Source organism: Neomonachus schauinslandi, chromosome 10, assembly GCF_002201575.2.
Source record: "Neomonachus schauinslandi chromosome 10, ASM220157v2, whole genome shotgun sequence".
Taxonomy (NCBI): Eukaryota; Metazoa; Chordata; class Mammalia; order Carnivora; family Phocidae; genus Neomonachus; species Neomonachus schauinslandi.
In genome coordinates this window covers 69,572,719-69,589,629 of record NC_058412.1, presented here as the reverse complement: position 1 = coordinate 69,589,629, position 16,911 = coordinate 69,572,719, and the positions used below count along the sequence as shown (strand labels likewise).

At 34.8% G+C, this 16,911-nt stretch overlaps 1 protein-coding gene across 1 annotated transcript in view; it reads right to left on the bottom strand.

Annotated features, from left to right (window-relative positions):
• The window catches only part of NRXN1 (neurexin 1), a 1,112,161-nt gene that overhangs the window by 140,501 nt on the left and 954,749 nt on the right, over window positions 1–16,911 (bottom strand).

Here is a 16,911-nt window from a genome sequence, read left to right as displayed (position 1 = left end):
TCTTCTTCTTCTTCTTCTTCTTCTTCTTCTTCTTCTTCTTCTTCTTCATTTTTTACAATATAGCACATCTATAGTTAGACTGTGTCATTTTCAAGGAAAGGGCTAAATTAATTGGGTCATACAACTCTGGCCTAATCAATACTTCATTTAAAATTTTTCCTGAAGTCTTTAAAATCCACCGGGCCTTGTGTTGACTTCCACTGAAGTCACTGGGGAAAGACACTGGGGATAGGTGCCCAGAAAGAAAAGACCGTGTGAAGATGAGAGAGATGGTGACCATCTGGAAGCCAAGGAGCAAGGCCTCCAGAGAAATCAAGCCTCCAACACCGACTTTGGACTTCTAGCCTAGAGAACGATGACAGAATCAATTTCTTTGTGGTATTTGGCTATGGGGGCCCTAGCAAACTAACATAGAGATGATTTAAAACTATTTAAAATTATATATTGTTGGCCTAATCACAGACCTTGGATACTAAGCAGATGTGATAGCATTTTGCTACAATGGCTAAAAGGTCTGGGAATGAGTACTCTTGGGTTTGCATTTTACTAAAGTACCAAGTAAATGTCAAAATCGTACTCATTTTAATTATAAATTTTGGTTGAAGAGAGCATTTGTCCTTCTCTGGATTAGCTTTTAAATTGTAATAGTCTGCAACACAATTCTGGTGGTTAGCACAGTTATAGAATGAACTCTACCAATATACAGTTTGCATTATTAAAGGTATAAGATAATGATGAAATTGATTTCAGCACAAAATATATAAATATCAGCATGATATATTCCTACATATATACCTATATTTATAAATAATTCTAGGTATACACATAGTTCCATTATTCTATAGAACAACTTTTACAAAAGGAACTATTTAACATTTCATATCATTAAATGAAATTTCTTAAACAAACAAACAAACAAACAAAATCAATCCTACCATTCTCTTTACTTTGTGGTCCCCTGTAGCTTCATTAACACAGATGACTAGAGTACTATTTAAAATAGAGTGCTAGTGGGTGCCTGGGTGGCTCAGTTGGTTAAGCGACTGCCTTCGGCTCAGGTCATGATCCTGGAGTCCCGGGATCGAGTCCCGCATCGGGCTCCCTGCTCAGTGAGGAGCCTGCTTCTCCCTCTGACCCTCCCCCCTCTCATGTACTCTCTCTCTCTCATTCTCGCTCTCTCAAATAAATCTTTTAAAAAAATTAAAAAATAGAGTGTTAGTGTTAATTTGCTAATTTATTTTAAATGTTTCCACAGAAGAAACCCCCCACAAAACACTGTATAAAATAAATTTCTAGTTAGGTAATGATTACATAATGTGAGATTCTTTTACTAAAATACACTTACTTTTCTTCAATTTAGTAACTATTGAGAGATCACAGAAAATTTATTGTGCTCACTTCCAAAGCTCTGAAAACAAATTCTAAGTCCCAAAGGATAAGCCTATATTATTTACATACATTTCTAATCTTAAAAATTGCCTGAGGAATCTTGTTCAACAAACACAAAAAATGATTTTGTGAGACCACAATTAGTTTGGGGGGGGCTTGCTAAATTGTCATGCCAACAAACAGTAACTACAAAAATACCAACTTTCAATGTTAACTTTAAGTATTTATCATCTACTCAAAACTAGATGAGTGTCTTACTCTGTTCTCTTTCTCTTTTGAGGCTTATTATTTAAGGATGCCAATTCCAAGCCCAATTTAGATAAGGTTTTCCTACCTCTCTGAAGCCACCCAGCAATGGGGGCGAGAGCCTCCACAGAAAATACCCAGGGACAGTAGAAGGTCTAGCAAATGGATGACTGTACCAATTAGTGCTAAAACAAAAAGACTTGAGCTTTACATGAATGTAATAAACTCAAGGACCCTTATATTTCCAGAGAAATTAAATATGGTTTCACCGCCTCCACCCATACTACCAGATTTCAATATATGTTTTGGCCTGAACTTACTTGGGGGACATGTTAGTGGGTGGAAAAGCTTTGTCTTTGCCCTTGGCTCTTCTCTTCAGATGTTCTTGGGGCCTGTGCCCTGAGGGAGAGGCTGACCTTCACTCAACACCAGTGTCTCTACTTCCATCTCTTATGCTATAGTCCAAGCAATACCTGTACTACTCCGTCACCCCCTACCTTAACTCTGGACATTCATTCTGGCCCCCTCTAGTTTTATACCCTCCACTTTAGTCAGAGGGGTTATTTGAAGTGTGTTTTCACCAATAAACTGTAAGCTCCAGGAGAGCAGGGATTGTGTCTGTTATGGATCAGCACTGTATTCTCGGCAGAGAGCCAGGCATACTGGAGGTCTTAAATAAATATTTTTAAAAGAATTACTAAACAAATTAACAATCTGCACCCTCTTATGCACTTGTTTCTTCTACTACCCTTTGTCCTTTGCCTTGCCATACTGAATCTCTTTACTCTGGAATATTTATTGTGTTTATCTCAAACTCCCAGCTTCTTCATGATCCAGACTTACTGATTCTATCTTCCTTTCCCTCCCAATCCTGATTTCTTCAGGTGAAAATAGGTAGCCACAGCGGTGACTGGATTCTCAATATATGAGGAAAACAGAAGCAATTCTACAGTGAGGTTTATATATGGAGTCAATTCCTTTCATGAAATTTGATACAGTGATTCTGCTATTTGTGGGGATATACAATTCTAGTGGATGGGAAAACTGGGAATCAAAAAAGGCCATAGGACCACTAATCTTTTTTAGGAAGTCCTTGGGCATTCTGATTAAAAATCCCACATAAAGGCCCTTAGAGATAAATGAGTGCACTGTTAAGATTTCAATCAAGAAATAGATAAACATGACAAAAAAGAAGGTATATGTTGTAATAACTTGGTATTTAATAGAATTTATGCTGAAAAAGTTCCATGCAATACATGCTTTTCCTTTAGCTGGCATGGAGAAGCATGGATAGGGTCCCAGACCTGCCTTAAATAACATGTATAACCATAGATACTTTATTTGACTTTGACTAGTCAAGCAAACAAATAAACTAAAAATAAAATAAAATTAAATTAAAATAAAAATTAAAAATTAAAAAAACCCAAAGATTCTAGGTTGCCATGTTATTTGATGACTAAGAAAGTTCACTTCATGACTAAGATAAGGGATTACAACATAGCATACTATCAAGAATAGACAGATTTTTAAACACTTTACAATGCCACAATAATTTAGGTGAAAGTTGTAGTACAAGTAGAATATATATTTCTCACCAAAAATATTAAAGTCACCTTTTAATAGCCCCAAGAGAAGGAGTTTCCAGTTTGAAATTTGTGACATCTTGGGTTCCTAAATACTTAAACTATAAGACTATTAAGATTTATGGAAAGGGGCGCCTGGGTGGCTCAGTTGGTTAAGCGACTGCCTTCGGCTCAGGTCATGATCCTGGAGTCCTGGGATCGAGTCCCGCATCGGGCTCCCTGCTCAGCGGGGAACCTGCTTCTCCCTCTGACCCTCCCCCCTCTCATGTACTCTCTCTCATTCTCGCTCTCTCAAATAAATAAATAAATCTTTAAAAAAAAAAGATTTATGGAAAGAAATAATCAAGACTATTTAATTTTTATGGGAGTTAGAAAATCCCAGGTTCAAATCTCAGTTAAGTACTTAAGGACATGTTACCTATTCTTTTCAAGTATTAATGCATCTGTAAGATAAGCATAGTTTATGAGATTATTTTTAAGAATAAGATGTAATTTGTATAAAGTACCTGGAATAGTTTCTGGTACATAGTTGGTATTAAATAAATGATGGCTACTATTGTTTTTATAGAGTACACAGAATTATAGACCTGTAGAAATGAAAAAGACTTTAGCTAGAACCTGGTCCAATGCCCAACTGATGAAAGATGGGTTTGATAACATTGACAAATTAGTCTCTTGAGCTCTACAGAATTAGAAGACAATTGGAAAGTTACCATAGCTCATTGAGAGTTGAAATAAAATATCTCATAAAAGTATTATTATTCAGAATATTTCCTGTTTAAAGAAAATAAAAAAGTAAAGAACATTATCACACATTATGGGCAAATACAATGGACCTTCTTGTTTTGATTTGTTTTACTCTAATTGCATTTAATCATTACATTTACTTTTTAAAGTTAATAGCTTTTAGATATTCAATACAGACTAACAGTAAAGTTCAAAGTATGAAATTGGAATGATAAATATAGTAAAAAACAAATCAAAACACCTGTCATCTTTGGTTTCCCATTGCAAGGGCAAGAAGTTGGTAACATAATACTTAGAAAAAAATAAATCAGGAAAATCAGATTTTCAAAGAAAAATTCTACCTGTAAAAACAAAAAAATTAAAATTTGAAACATCAAAGTTCCAAAATGTGAAATATCAGAACTGAAAGAAAGGCAATGAACCCTAGTACACATCTCTCTTCATCCATATAAATTCTATTCTTGTATTGCCCTCTTTAGGGAGTCACTGAAGAACTGAGGCGCAGGAAGAGATATGATAAAAGCAACTTCAGGAAGATAAACAACTTGGCTATATACCAAATGGATTTCAATAATGAGGGCTGAAGAGGGATATAGATAGTTTTCAGTTGATAACTAGGGGCCCAACTGTCATAAAGGCCTTACATCACTAAAATAGTGCCAGCATGGATAGAACATGGAATCGGGGAAATCTGAAGGAAGAATTAGTGGACTGGCACCTACCACTGGACCCAGTGCCTGATCTGATGGGATAAGTAAAAGATTTTGATCTATGGGAGTAATAAGATGAATTACATCATTAATGACATAAGTTAGGAATTTAAGAGGGTAAGGTGGTTTGGGGAGTTATAATTTAGTTAGAGTAAGAATTCAGTTGCAATCAGAAATATACATCTTTGTAGAAATGAAACTCCATTGTGCTGATCACTACCTATTCATCCAGATTTTATTAAAATTTAATGGGTACACCACTGGCACCAGTTACCTCAATTTTGTCCAGGTGGACAGTGCTAATTTCACCTTATCATCACAGACTTCTCTTGAGAGCCCAGGGGAACTCGCACAGGAAATCTGCAGAATGTTCCTAATTCTGGGGGCACCTGGGTGTTTCATCAGTTAAATGTCTGCCTTCAGCTCGGGTTATGACCCCAGCGTCCTGGGATCCAGTCATTGGGCTCCATGCTCATTGGGTTCTCTGCTCATCCAGGAACCTGCTTCTCCCTCACCCTCTGCCCCTCCCCCCGCTTGTGTTCTCTCTCTCAAATAAATAAATAAAATCTTAAAAAAAAGAGAAAAGAAAGGAATGTTCCTAACTCTGTTTCTAACTTCTGATACTCCCAAAGAAAAGGGATATCTATACCATCCTTTTGTCATGGTATAGATATCCCTTAGAAACCCAAAAATTCTGGAAGAAAGTGTTCTGATCCTCCTTCCTTAATTATTCCCTCAGCTTTAATTAGTATAGTAGTATGAAGTTACCATGAACACCCCAAGACAGGTAGTAAGACCATTTTTTTTGTGCTATTTGGAATCTTTAACCACTTCTGCTTTTGGGTTCATTCTCTCTCCAGCCTAGAATGGACTCATCACCAATACATGTCCATTTATCCCTTCAAGAACAGACTTAGACTTTACTTCTTTTAAGCACTAAACACGTTTCTTTTCCTCTCTTTTTTCATATCTCTTCCAGTTCTCATATACATATTTTGTGCTATATAATGCTGCATTTCCCATAAAATTCATACTTCTCTGAGTTCCTTCCCCTCTCAGTCATTCCTTAAACCCTTGCAGGGCAAAAGACTGTTTTTTGCTTGCCTGTGTTCCCCACCACCTCTAGCAAGCACACCATGGAACAACCATGAAGTGGGCTGTAATGAACATTCATTGATGGATCAAGACTATCCAAGGCTTTTGGCCTCCATTAGGGGCTTAAGGTAAAACGTGTGAAAAGAAATGGCTAGGTCTAAGACTTGGGTCTATTGTTAGCACTTTAAAGAATTTAATCAATCTTCTGATGCTTTCTCTCCATTCCACTTGCTTACCTTTTCTCAACACTTTCTAATTCAGAATAAAAAATGAGTATTTGAGAAAAGTATCTTCAGGCAGAAACTGGTAAAAGAAATTTGAACTGAAATTAAACATAATTTAAGATATGTGAAACTTGGTTAAGCAAGAGAGGAAATTAAGCACAAGATTTATGAGTGACCTAGAACATACTGATATTTTATAATATTTTTAGGAGATAAAAAAGTAATGATTTCAAATCTGGTTAAAATTACTTTTTTTAGTTCAGCCAGAGTCATTTTCTAATTAATATCTTCAGCTTTCTTACCTGAATAGGAATAAGCCCAGCCAGCTAGTATAATGATTAACAGGTTCATTCTAGTTTTTACAGTTAAGAGACAAGCAATAGTCTCAGTTCTACCTGGCAGCTCATAGATGAAGTGACAAGAGTTCTGGATTGCCCAGGATAGGGTTGGCATGTGCCTATTATGCAGTAGTTAACTATTGCTATTGCTTCTTTTCTCTCTCAGAATTGTGTGTGTTTAAATGATAATTTTTATGGTCTCCTAATTATAGGGTGCCACCATGGAAAATTGAGAAAGGAGATTCCCCTTAGTTAACACACAGATAAAAGGTTGGGTAAGCCCAAGGTGCTTGGTAAGCAGGAAAAGATAGCTCTTTCTTCAAGGGACATCCTCTATGCCAGGGTACATGGCTTGTTGACCCAAGTATAGACTGGATTCCAGCTTCTACTCATTTCCTCCAGTGGGATATTGGTGCAGTCCATATAATCACACAAGCTGCATAACTATATGCAGTGGCCTGTTCACCAGCTAGCCTGGTCTCTGTAATGCTCACTTACTGAAATCCAAAGGATTCTCCAACACCCAGCACAAATTCCAGTCCTCTGTGAAGTCTTCCCTGATCACTACACATCACTCCTTCTCTAAATTTATAAGAACATATTTTCTGTCACTCATTTGACTTGAATCTTGTCCTTCCTAGTGATGCCTCTGTATTGTCTTGGCTCAGGGTGAGTTTGGTGGGGGGCAGAAGGGTGTGGGGCAATTACATCTCTGAAACCTTCTGGAAAGATTTATCTCCAAGTGTGTGAACACAAGTGTGACAGCCAAGACAGGATAAATTTGGTCTCAGATGGAAATACACACTAAAATGGGGAGATTAGTACCTATTGCACTTATAGGATTGCAAAACTGGACTACTATGATTAATGAGAGTGGAGCTAACATGTATTGAGTACTTCCTACTTACCAGGTTTTTACCAAATACTGAATATTTTGGAACTAATAACTAACTCATGGAACATTCAAACAGCCTCTGAGGTAAGTACTATCATTAATGCATTTTACAGATTAGGAAATCGAAGTACAAAGAGATTAAAGAATTTGGTGAAAGGTCTCACATCTACAAAGCATTGTAACTAAGATTTAAACCCAAGTAGTCTGCCTCCTGAATCTTCTCCCTTAAGCTCCACAGTACCCCACCTTTAATCTTGTGTTAAGTCTGTAGCATATGTGTGAAGTTTGGTCATTTGACATATGGTCTATATTTCCTATTGCAATTTAGTAAGAGGAGTATACAAATTGGATTTGGCACTCACTTCTATGCCTAAATAAACAATAACCAGAAAACAAAAACACAAACAAAAGAATGACAAGCAGCAAGGGAGGACATCATTATGAGCATGCTATAAATCTCAAGGGACCCTTAAACAGTCCTCAGAGATATGAACAAAACGAGCAATACCCATAGGTATCAGGACCTCAGGACAACAAAGTTTTAGGCATGTGCACCATGGTCGGAACAAAGAATAAATTTTTCTGATTTTTTTTTTTTTCTTAGAAGGAGTGAGAATAAATAGTGTAGGGGCACCTGGGTGGCTCAGTCGTTAAGCGTCTGCCTTCAGCTCAGGTCATGATCCCAGGGTCTGGGATCAAGCCCCTCATTGGGCTCCCTGCTCAGCGGGAAGCCTGCTTCTCCCTCTCCCACTCCCTCTGCTTGTGTTCCTTCTCTTGCTGTGTCTCTCTCTGTCAAATAAATAAATAAAATCTTAAAAAAAAAAAGTAAGTATTGTAGGCAATGTTGCATAATACTTCAGAGTACTGGAGTGAGCTTTGAGATCTATGACCTTGGCAAGTAACCTAATCTCTCTGTATTTACTCATTTAACAAAAGGAAATAATATTAGCTGGCTTATAAAGATTTTGTGAGTGCTAATGAGAAAAGAACCTACAGAGTTCCCCATACAGAAGAATGCCTGTCTAGCTCACTCCTGCTGATACTAAATCCTACAAAAGGCAGGAATCTAAATGGGCTCTGTGTATGTCTGAGATTTTGGGTGAGTTGTTACCTCTTTACACCAATCCTTGTGTAAAACCAGTTTCCTTATTGAGTCAACCCTATGGATTTATCCTTGTATTTGAACTACACTTCCATAAAGTACAGGCCTCACCTAATGATCCCCAGGCCTGTTTCCTTCTGTGACTGTGACCATCCTGCCCCCCTTTCCAGCAAAGCAAACTTTCGCATTTTTTTTAAAGCTTCTTTTTGTTTGTTTCTCCGCCAGAAACCAGAAAATAAACTTTCATCCAACTCCTCTGCCAAACTGAGCTATAAAAATAACAAATGAGAAAGCTGAAGACTCTACGTGGACTTTTAAAATGCTTCAGCAAAGGTGACCTTGAAAAATCATGGCATGCTATCAATTAGTTGACACTATCTAGAAAAAGGAAGCTAGATGTTCCTCTATTCTGTCCAGTTTTATATCTCATAAATTCAGCTAAAATACTTCATTGGAAATGCATATGGTAATATCTAGACAGACTTACGGTAGGTATATTCTCTTTTGGGCTCTCAATGGATATTTTAAATATTCAGGCCACCAGTAGAGATAATACGCCCAAGATGAAAAATCACTTCAATAATACTTAACATGAGGGAAGTTAGTCTCAAATTTTCAGGAGAGGTAGGAACCTCAGCTGCTTTTTAATACAGTCAGATTCAAAAGGCTAAAAACAAAGCAGACTTTAAAATGTTTAAGATGAAAGTCTTTCTTTGACAAATATTCAACCCATGAGGCTAAATTTGACACAAAATATTCATCATCATAATTCAAATTTTAATATATTGCCTATTAAAAGGCTTATACTTCAAAAGACTTTCACATTTATTATGTCATTCTGTCTTCATGAAGAACTAACTGAAATATTAGATTAGGTTTCACCTTTGGATTGTTATAGAAATTAGGTTTATATTTCTTAGGAATAAACATGCTTTTCTAATAACCAAATAAACATGTTAATGCATAATTTATCACAACAGTTACATCTGACTTACCAGTTCTACAAAGACATGAAGTTTTATTATTTAAAATCTTTTTTTTTTCTGAAATAATGTTATATAGAATTGAGTAAAAGGTATTTTGGATAGAAATCATTTTTAAAATTTTTGTTAAAAAGTACTGATTTACAGAAAACTTATAAAAGATAGTAACGAGAGCTTCACCTATCTTTCACTCACCTTCCCCCACTGTTAGCAACATAACTAACCATTGAATAATTATCAAAACCAAAAAATTAACATTGGTATTATACTATTAACTAAAGTACAGACTTTAGTAGGTTTTAACAGTTTTTAACTAATGTGCTTTTATTATTCCAGAATCCAATCCAGAGTCCCACATTACATTTGTCATGATTAGATTGAGGTCATATAAATTTTTGTTGAGAAAACTTTCTCATCGCATCATGTCAGGAGGTACATGAAGTCAATATTTCTTATTAATGATGATGGTTAGTTTGATCACTTAGGGTGCTCTGCTGAGTTTCTCTGTGAAAAGTTTCTATCTTCGCCCTGAAGGAGACACTTTTACATTACATAAATTGCTAGTCTCTACTCCTACTTCTGAGCACTAACTTTAGCATCTATCGGTGAATCTTGACCTCAACAATTATTATTTTGAATTCCAATTATCAACTGTGTGATACAAGAAAGAAACCTTTGGATACTGATGAAGTTATAAAAGCATTGCTATAAAACTATAAATCTTATCAAAATCAACCAAACACCTGGAAAAGCTGTGAAGTTTCCTGAAAGCCTAAGATCCTTAAAAATGTAATTTCTCTGACCTTCACTCTTTAAGCTATTTCTTTAAACATTTTTCCACCTCACCTCCTAAAAACTAAATTGTACATTTGTAGTAGCAACTGATTTTTTTTGTATGTGACATTAGTAATTCATTGCTTGTAAGCCGTAAGCAAATTCATTAACCTGATTATCAATGCCTCTGGAGAAAAGTCCCTAAACCCAATTCCTCAGTCAATACTTTGGCTATCCTTACTTAAAATTATGATAATGCCATTTTCTGTGTAACATGAGTATTTTTCAGGAGTGGGATCAATACATAACTTTATTATGATAGAATTTAAAGTACTAAAATTGTACATTGCAAACAATAGTGGGGAACAAGAAGATAAAGAGGAAATCTGGAAATCATGAAGAAGGGCTATTATTTATTTATATTATCTATGTTTGTTAGCCTGTGTAGCATAAATGGTGCCAAAGCCCACCAAACCATCAGAGGAATTTTCTCTTTACTTTGTCAGAAATTAAAAATCCTAATATGATTGCCTTACAGTAACTGTAAGAACTTTTTGACATTAAAACAAAACAAAACAAAACAAAAATCCCAAAACCAAAAACAAAAACCCCAGGCCATGGAGAATCTATAAAAATGACTGAGGATGAGAACGTATCATTTCTATCTCCTTGGATACAATCTCCCTGAAGCTAGGCATTTTAGGTTGGTATATTTAATATACTGCTGAATAAAATGTTCATTATTAACATGAGGGAAGTTAGTCTCAAGAAAAGCCCCCAACATCAGAAAAACTGAGCACCATGAAAGAAGATAATTAGCACTGGAAAAGTCAGAGTTTTTGTCACTAATTCTATCTAACACAGCTACAGTATTTGAAGTTTCAGATATTTCATAGTATGCAAGCTTTACTTTGGAAATTTTTAGTTCGTAAACAGTTAACTACATCCAGTAGAAGCCAAACATTATATATTCACATTAATATTTACCCATGCACATAAGGATATTTTGACTAAAAACGATGAGCAAAAGACAGTGTTTTTACATAGAAATTGAATGAGGAAACTGGATTTATTCAATAATTGTTTAAGTAGCCTACTGTGTGACAAGTCCTGATTATCATGTCTTCTGTTGGACTCTACCAAAAACTGGTTGTTTACTCAAAGAATGATTCGAGTCTTCTCTATGATTTTATCATTTTCCATAAGAAAGTTATATTTTCACTGCCTTACTTTTTGTAGAAGGGAAACAAAATTCACTCAAACATTTCCCATATCTAATACATTTAACCAAGACATCTGACAAATCTATTAAGGTACAGTTTTTCTCCCAAATAATCCTTAAGGAACACCTGAATCCTCTAATGACGCACTCCTCTTCTGGCTACTGAAATCAATTGAGAAATAAATATAGCAAATGAATAAATACATAAAGTTTGAAATCATGTTAACTTAAAGGTTGAGTGCTGCAGGAACAGTAAAACAGTGATGATTCATAATGGGTTACTTAATTTGCTAATAATGCTTTAAAAGTGAGGTTAAAAAATAATCAGTGCTTACTAATGAGTATTACTGACCCCAAAGTTGAGTGATAACAAAATAACTATGGTTTCTCTAAGAAAATTGTTGTTACATGTGTTATTATTTTTTAGCACTCATAAGATTTGTGTGTATATACGTCTGTGTTGGTCAGCAGAAGTAATAGACTGTGACATGGACCAATATACACAATTATGACCAATCGTGTAAGTCTTCATATTTAGCTATGAAGAGTATACCTTGCTACATTAAAGTATACATCTAATGATTTCTCTTGGTTTTTGTCTTCCAAAAAGTATAAAGTAAGGTACACAGAGCTGGCAAACAAGAGTTCCCAAGTACAATTTTGACTTTACCACTAATTAGCACAGTGATTCTGATTAAATCCACTAGCCTCTCCAAGGTTCCATTTTATTGTTTGAAAAATGAAGGAGCTGGAATAGAAGATCTTTGAAGTTCCTTGTCTCCTTCAAATGCTATGATCACAAATGAGGTAGATTTTTTCAATTACATCATACATAGCAAAAATTCTGTTAAAGCTAAATAAAAACACCAAGATCATCAAACCGACCAACACTTAGTACCAACTAGGAATCTTTCTCTAATCTTTTTTTTAAAATTTTTTTATTCTTATGTTAATCCCCATACATTACATCATTAGTTTTAGATGTAATGTTCCATGATTCATTGTTTGTGCATAACACCCAGTGCTCCATGCAGAATGTGCCCTCCTCAATACCCATCACCAGGCTAACCCATCCTCCCACCCCCTTCCCCTCTAGAACCCTCAGTTTGTATTTCAGAGTCCATCGTCTCTCATGGTTCGTCCAACTAGGAATCTTTAAATGATGGAATAGCTCAAATAGATAGTCAGTAATTACTGATGACTTAAACTAAAATTCAATCAATCAATCTAAACTAAGTATATAGAATTTAAAGGGACATCATCACTATGACTTTCCTGAGCTCTGAAATGTTTTACCAATTTTTGAAGACGAAAACAAAGTCAAGGTTTAGAGATAACACCCATAAGATCTTTGAGCCAAACTGAATAATCATGTGAAAAATATTGACACCATCTCTATAGAGTCTTTCCTTGGGCTATTCCACTCTTTCTTTCAAATTTTCCTATTCTTAAGTGATCTTCTTTGTTAAATCATCACAGACCACCATTTTCTCCTTTTTAAAAACTCTATATCAATTACACTCTTCACTAGTAATTTTGAAGTTGACCCATTTTATTTGACACTAGCCAACTTTTCTGAATCCTTCTTGTCTCCCTAAAAGTCTAAACTCTTAGCAAGGGAGAACCATGTCTCTGACTTCTCTATTCATTCCTACCACAGGTTTTCATTTCATTGTTACTTGGTGCAGTCTGATGACACACTGCAGCAACAGAATGTTGAATTGCTGGTGAGAAAGACAGACAGAGAGACAGACAGACAGATTAAAAAGTAAAAATGACTCTCCTATTCAATCGAAGACCAGATCTTCTATTGGATTCTGTATTAATTCTTCCCTACTTTAGGGTATCTTTTGATATCTGGACTATTTAATAACTTTCTAAATATGTTCTGTCTCTATCTTTTCCTGCTAGTCTCATTAACATAAATGCATGCCATCCTCTAAATAAAAATCTAGCCTTTCAAGACCCAAATCAAGTTTCCTTATTTTTTTCATATTATTATTAGACCACTTACTCAAAATGGCTTCTTCTTCCTTGGAACATATTTTCCTTTTTTTTTTTTTTTTGGTATTTCTTAATCAGAAATTAACCAAATATTATATGATAACTCCTGTATTTTCTCACATAGTATGTTTTTAATCTCCAACACTTCTTACGTATCTCTGTAACCAGATGGTAAGCCTCGTATGTCCCTTTAATGTAGTACGTATCCTCTAAACATTTGTTGATTTGATGTGTTAATTTGACAGGAATAAAATGAATATTTGGCCTTGTGTAAAGGATATTTTTTGGCACACTGGTACACAAATGAACTCAAAGGTTTATCTTCAAAGGTAACTGTGATTTACCTGGAGCAATCTTTAGACTGGGCATGTAAGATGATGTTAAGTTCTGTGGATTAACATTATGAGAAAAGAAAAGCTATTTTTGTTGAGAGAGAAATTTTGCTACATAACTATAATTAGGAACAAATCAGAGATTAACGATGCATTATATTCTAGAGCTTTAACTAACAAGCACCAATAAATGGCTTTCTCATCTTTAAATGGCTTGCAAAATATTATTCCTACTCACTGCTCCATATACAAAAAATAATGGAAATTGGGTCTGCTTTTCAGAAAATTGAATATTTATTCTAAAATATGAATTTTTGAGTTAAAGGAATATTTCATATACTTGAAAAGAGCATAAAATCTACCTCTACTAATTAGTTTCTCTATGAAAGCCTTCTAGACAATTACTGGGTAATACCACTGGTCAATGCTTTAGGTGCTTTTCATTAAAGGTATAGCATTGCTACCAGATGAATTGCTTCATATAAAAGCACTTACCACAAAGCCCTATAATGGATGGTTAAGTGCTATACTTAATTACTAATTTCAATCCTTATTATCTATATTTTGCAGTGCAGGCACTTTAAAAGGAACCAAATATAGTCTGTTGGTTCCTGCTTCTCTGATTATAGGATTTGGTGGTAAAAGCATTAGTCTAGCTGATTTTCTAATGAAGAGTAACAACAACAAAAAACTTTTAAAATAAAAATAGTCTTACCACAAACCAATATAAAAGAGATATACTAGACATTTCTATTGACTCATACGTAAAATCACTTTGTTCTAAAAACTTTAAACTAGATGACATATACTTTTAAATTTGTATTCAGCCCTCATGGCATTGTTACAGATAAAGATCCAAAAGAAAAAGGTATTTGAAATTTTCATGGTTTATTTCCTATCTCAACATCATGCTGATATGCACATAGAACAGATGATTAATAAAATACTTGATAACAGGGCGCCTGGGTGGCTCAGTTGGTTAAGCGACTGCCTTCGGCTCAGGTCATGATCCTGGAGTCCCGGGATCGAGTCCCGCATCGGGCTCCCTGCTCGGCAGGGAGCCTGCTTCTCCCTCTGACCCTCCCCCCCTCTCATGTGCTCTCTCTCTCTCATTCTCTCTCTCTCAAATAAATAAATAAAATCTTTAAAAAAAATACTTGATAACAGCAATGGTGATTCCCTGAGTTCTTTACATATCGATCACTAACTTTTTACATGTATATATTAAAATTCCCCACAGGTGCTCTCACATTCTTGAGGACAGATTCTGTGTTTTACTCTTGCTTGTATCTTTCATAATAACTGCAACTTTGCTTACTCTTGATTAATCAATATTATCGAAAATACTTTTTAATGAAAGGGCATATAGAATCTTTGACTAAATATAAAATAGGTTGCATCTAAAATAACTATTTTTAAAGATTTACTCCTTAATTCTCATGATATTGCCAGCTTCTGATTTTTAAATATATTTTACATTGTTCCCTATAATGAGCATCCATTTAATTGGTAAATATACACTGTATATGTTAAACAAATATTAGTCTAGAAAAATATACAAATATTTGTTGACTTAATAAATTTACTGCCCCAATCTCAGCTACTAGTAGTCAAATTGGACACTGGCTTGCCACAAGAAAAGATCATATCTTTTTTGAACTATACCTCATACACAGTATCTAGTATGTGCACAATTAAAGGATTCCCAATCAGATACAATATATCAAAGAGGTATAGAAATTTTTTAAAAAACATAAAATATTTACCCAAATGCCTTAATGCATTAGAAAACTAGATTCTGGTTATCTATGCTTGGGAAATGCATACTATATTTCTCTTTTAGAGATGCATAATGGGTATTAATAAAGTCCAAGTATACATATTTTAAACTTAGTAACACATATTTTCCCAAACTAACTTCAGAGTGTGACTTCCTCTCTCCCCTCATAAGTCACCATTAGCATTCTCTAGAGCAGAGTTCTTACAGATAGCAGTACGGAAAGTGTGATAAGAGTAAAAAGATACTAAAATGAAATAATTTTAACAATTTAACCAGTGAAACAATGCTAGGCTTCAAGAAGCAACTGCCACACTCTAATAGCAAGGGGATTTGTCAATTTACATGTCCAGCTCTACTATTCACAGACACAACACCCCCAGAGACAGGGCCTAGACCTTATCCTATTTTACATCTTTCATGGTGTCCAGGGCAATAACTTCCTCTCAGGAAACAGTTATTGATTAATCCGTATTTTAGGAAATTCACCAATTTACTTTTCAATAATTTCACTGAGGCTGTAGTTTTTATGAAAAATGCCTTTGTATTAGGATTTCAATAAATGCAATGAGGTATTAGCAGGGATTGTGTGACATTGTGTGCATATTTAAGTTACTTCCCTTCCAAATCTTCCATTCCTTCGTCTTATTACAGATGGTAAAAGAAGGTGTACATTCTCATAACTGTAGAGTAAAATCGGGATAATTCCCAGGACATCAATTCAGCAAATATTTATTGACTGCCTATTATTTGCCAGTATTATAATGGGCACTGGACATATTATTAATGTTGCTTGCTTCTGAATATTGTCATAGACCTGGATTTTTTTATTATACTTAATTCAGCAAATATTTGCAGAGCACCAGGTTTACAGAATAAGTCTGAAATGAAGCTTGAAGATGTAGATATTTTTTTAAATCCACAAAGGTCCAGAAGGGCAACACAGACATTTCATTAGACAGTTCCTAATTGTGAGTCAGTACCAAGAAAAATTAATCTTTATTTAATAAGTTAGTTATTTCCTCAAATTATTTCTGCCAAAAAACAAAAACTTGTAACAGAGGCTTATGCACATTTTGGTAATCATTTTTACTGTACAAAATGAAAAATTCTTTTTATATTCTCTCTTTATACCGTGCTATAAATCTGTTGTACAAGTCAGTTGTATCTAAAAGGGGAGCAGAGAGAAATGAAGCTGATGTTTTTAGTAACCTCTTTTGTACTAAAATATAAAGATGATAATAAATGAAGTAAAGTAACCATTATACTTTAATTTATATTTTACTTAAAAACAACATGCTTTTTTAATTGAGACTATATGCAACCCCAAGTAACACTGGTTTAAATTTCTCATCTATTGCTTTTGTTTCAATAATGTAGAACTGACAAAGCTGATTAACAATGAAAAAGGTAATTTTTATTTTAATAATAGCTTGACATTCATTTTATAGACTTGAAATGAGTAATGCTAGTGTCAGAGAGTCCTTGTG